This window comes from Rhagoletis zephyria, unplaced genomic scaffold (genome assembly GCF_001687245.7).
Source record: "Rhagoletis zephyria isolate East Lansing unplaced genomic scaffold, Rhagoletis_zephyria_1.1 Rzeph_scaffold_29215, whole genome shotgun sequence".
NCBI classification, from domain to species: Eukaryota; Metazoa; Arthropoda; class Insecta; order Diptera; family Tephritidae; genus Rhagoletis; species Rhagoletis zephyria.
Window position 1 is genome coordinate 444 of NW_016186272.1, and position 4227 is coordinate 4670.

General features: G+C 33.4%; 1 long non-coding RNA gene across 2 annotated transcripts; it reads right to left on the bottom strand.

Moving 5' to 3' along the window:
• Window positions 1-2707: 2707 nt before the first annotated feature.
• LOC108382872 (uncharacterized) lies at window positions 2708-3753 on the bottom strand. Of its 2 annotated transcripts, none has more exons than XR_001849709.1 (2): window positions 3619-3753; window positions 2708-2805 (listed from the first exon to the last, which is right to left on the bottom strand). It is a non-coding gene; the product is annotated as an uncharacterized LOC108382872 (long non-coding RNA). The 2 variants fall into 2 exon arrangements; XR_001849710.1 differs by having other exon boundaries at window positions 3615-3753.
• Between the last annotated feature and the right edge of the window lie 474 nt (window positions 3754-4227).

A 4227-nucleotide genomic window follows, 5' to 3' on the forward strand; every position in this document is an offset into this window, starting at 1 on the left:
TAATTGAAGGTGAGGTATTTATCGAATCTACACGTTGGCTATTTTTTGATATTGGCTATATTTGCCATCAAATTATTAAATCGCAACTTTTACTGTCGTTTACGAGTACTCTTTGCATTCTTCTTTTTTTCTTGACTGGCGCAATAACCGCCAAAGCAATTTTGGCCGATCGCGCCAGTTGTTTCCCTTCTGGGCTAACTGCCGCCATTTGGAAATCCCAAATAAAGCCAAGTCCTTCTCCACATGGACTTTTCATCACACACGAAGTCTTCCTTTACCTCTGTTAGCAGCATCGCGATCCGCGTTGTATATTTTCAGAGCTGCAGCATATCTTTCCATTCGTACGACATGTCTATATCGTAAATAGTAATGCTCATACAGCTTATGGTTCCATTGTCTGCGGTATTTGCCAGCAAAGGCCCGTAAATAATGTTCCGCAGAATCTTTTTCTCGACAACTCCAAGAGCCGTCTCATCAGATGTTTTCATTATCTATGCTTCTGCGAAACACACCAGCATGGGCATGATGAGCGATTTATAGAGTGTGATTTTTGACCAACAAGAGAGGACTTTACTTCTAAATTCCCTACTCAGTCAAAAGTAGCACTTATTGACAAGAGTGGTAACGCTGGTTTTAAAAACGCGAAGTAGTCTCCTTTTTCGAAATTCTAACTGTCAACAGGAAAGTGGGTGCCGAGACGATTGCGCTCTGACTGCTTGTTTAATTGCAGGAGATATGTATGTACTTCCTTTTGTCACCGTTCAGTACCAGACCCACACGCTTTCTTTCTCTATCTAATTCTGAAAGGGCAGAAACGAAATAGCTCTTGTTTTTACCGATGATGTTGATGGACTCGGCATACATACGTAAGCAATTGTACGCTCTTGTAAAGAATTGTGCCCTAGCGGTGCAGTTCCGCTTATCTTCTAGCGTTTTCTTTTCTCGAAAAAAGGCTGCACTTATTCTGTCTTGTGTTGCGCTCTGATCCGGCGAAAGTGCTGCCTTTTCTGCCCTCAAATAAACGTGAGTGGGAGAGTTGCATGGTTGATTTTTAATTTAGTCTTGTAAAAATGCAATTATTTTCCCTATCAGAAATATGTAAGTGTTTTGCTTTAAAATTGTTAAAGACTTACAGGCCAAGTGAATAATTCAGCTTTATTAAGTTCTATAAATAAATTGTGATGGATTCTCTGAGGTTTCAGGGCAACGCAAAGCAAGAGTTCCCAAATAAAAGGGCAGAACTTTTTTTGAGAAAAGAAAACGCTATTATTATCTTCTTTAACATCAGGATAGGTCCTTCCCAATTCTGACGGAGCTGGTGGTATTGCTCAATGTCAGTTTACACAGCCGTATTAGAATTGAAAAAGATTTATAAGAAATTTTTACGGTTTACTTCAAGAAAATACTTTTCTTATATTGAGGAGGAAAATCTGATTGATAAAAAAATTAATTATTTTGTTGTTGTAGGTTACCTAATTAAGATAAGAAAAGTGAAAAGAAATTGCGAGGCCTGAAAAAACTTTATGAACCTATGATTAACCTTAACTTCGAATAAGTTATATACATACATACATATCGAACCCAAACCGCCAAAATAACGTAAGCGACATTTTTTTTTCAAAATTGTATTTTTGATGCAGAAATATTGCTAGAGCTCTAGTAGATGCATTTCTGCATCAAAAAGAAAATGTTAAGCAAAAAATTCGCTTACGTTATTTAGGCGGTTAGGGCTCGGTATGTATGTACATTAGACCGCATCACTCCCCATAAAATAAAAAAATGCTACTGTTTTTCCGTTGGAATTATAAAATCTTTTATATTCTAAGACGTCCACCAAAATATTTCGGAAAAATATTAAGATTTAAGCGAACTGGACTGATTTGAAAATACCTCGAAAAATTGAGTTTTTTATGAATACAATTAGTTTCTTAAAGCTGTTCTTTGAAAAAATCCCCTCAAATGAAAAAACGGTTTAAGCTTAAAAAATTTACATAAAAATATTAAAAAAATAATAATAATTTTGAACGGAATCGTAATACTGAGATTTTTGATGCTATTGTTTAACTTTTTCAAAGATTGGTATAAGAAAAACTTGAATAACTGAACCTAAACCCTTCCGATTTAGACTTGTGAGGTATCATTGGAAAGGAATTTCTTTGCTAATAAGCTCATTCAAAGAATGAAAGAGAAAGGTAGGATGAACGAATATCATTCAAAGTTGAACTAAGATGTGTTGGTATTTTTTTAACATAAATAAAAATTGTGGAAAAATACCTTTCTACCAAGATCCCTTAAGTCTAAATCAGAATACTTTTGGCCCAGTTATTTTAGTTTTTCCTAAATCAATCTTTAAAAAAAGGAAAAATCAAATCAAAAATCTGATTACTACGATGCCGTTGAAAAGATTTTTAAATATTTTTATGCAGATTTTTTAAGCCTATTCTGTTTTGTCATCTGAGGGGACTTTTTCCAAAAGTTCAAATACTCCATTTTTGGAGGTATTTTAAAATCGGTCCAGCTCGCTTAAATCTTAATATTTTGCCGAAATATTTTGGTGGACGTCTTAAAATATAATAAATTTTGTAATTCCGGCGGAAAAGCCGCAACTTTTTTTGGTGATGCAGTCTAATGTACATACATATGTATCCATACAAATGTTTTACATACATACATGGGTTAATACATACCTTTTTCTTTATCTTCTCAGTTACGCATGTTGACTTCAAATAGTGTTTCTTTGATGTTATTTATTTTTAGAGTTTCGTACTGTTAAGTACTTCAACTCTTATCTGTTTTTGTTGAAGGCTTTGAAGAAAAAGATTAAATTTGCACAAATACATAAGTATATATGTACATAGAGTAGGAAATTGTACTTTTTTATGTCGTACATACATACACATATGTATAGATGTATGTATATTGTTAATATGAGCTCTTTGTCTGTTTTTTAATTATTTTGGTAGATTTTTACACTCATTGGATTTTTGTGTATGTACATATATAAACACACATACATATATCTGATATTAATAACCGTATTGAAAATTAAAACCACTTTAAATATTGATGTTTCATTTGCACCATCTTTGTTACACCCTTTAGGTAATTATATACATATGGATGTACATACATAGTATATACGTGTAGGTACTATATGTATTTTATATTTCCCGCACACGAAAGCGAACATAAATATGCGCTTGCTATATGTACACAGATATATAAATATGTACATGCACATCTATGTATGTATGTACATATGTATGTTAACTACTTTCATATGTACATATGTACTATGTACGTCTTTATTTGGATGTGCGGGGTATCGAAGTTACATAGATATCCGTTTCCGTTTTACAACATTCGCACGGTTTGACAAGTAAGATGGTTCCAAAGCAAACTTTTCCTTTTTGATTAACTTTGGCTAAGTTTATTCTTCTTTTCGATTTAGCCTTTATTAACGCAATGAAATTCTCTTTTTTTTTTGTTTCACTGGTAATTTCTTTTATTTATTTTACTTTTCGCATCTATCGATACACATCCGCCGCAACCGTCTGAGAGCAAACATACACATTTACTTAGAAAACAAAGCAAATCAAATAATCAGCAAATACATACAAGTTGAACTGTTGTATTAAAAATTTTATATTTTTGTCTTTTTTGCTTTTTGTTTTACATAAAATCACTGGGCAACCATACAACGACGACAATTCCAAACATCCGTTCGCAACGATTGACAGAAACACAGTGTGCCGAAACCATCGTACAGTTTCATAAGTAAAAACACTATCAGCTGATTGCCAAAATATGCCTACAGCTGAGATCACCTGTTTTTTGGCATGTGCTCTTATCTTTTACAATTTCTTTCATTTCTATTACAATTTCATTTATTTCTATTACAATTTATTCAAAATACACTAACACACTGAACCAAAAACACCAATACAATAACCAAAAACACACCTACAGCCTGCCAAAAACACACCTACAGCCTGCCAGAAAAAACGGTAAGAAGAAGAGTTACTTTACTTATGGAACTGTACGATGGCCGAAACGAAGCAATGCTCACCGTGTACATGGTGTCTCTATTGTGAACAGTGTTGCCGTTTTTATCCATATACTTCAAAAGTGATTTGTGTTTGTGCAAATTTTCGGAAGATACTTTATTTTTTCGTTAATTTCGCGAGATACTTAAATTTTCCGCGTAGTACAAATTTTGATACATGA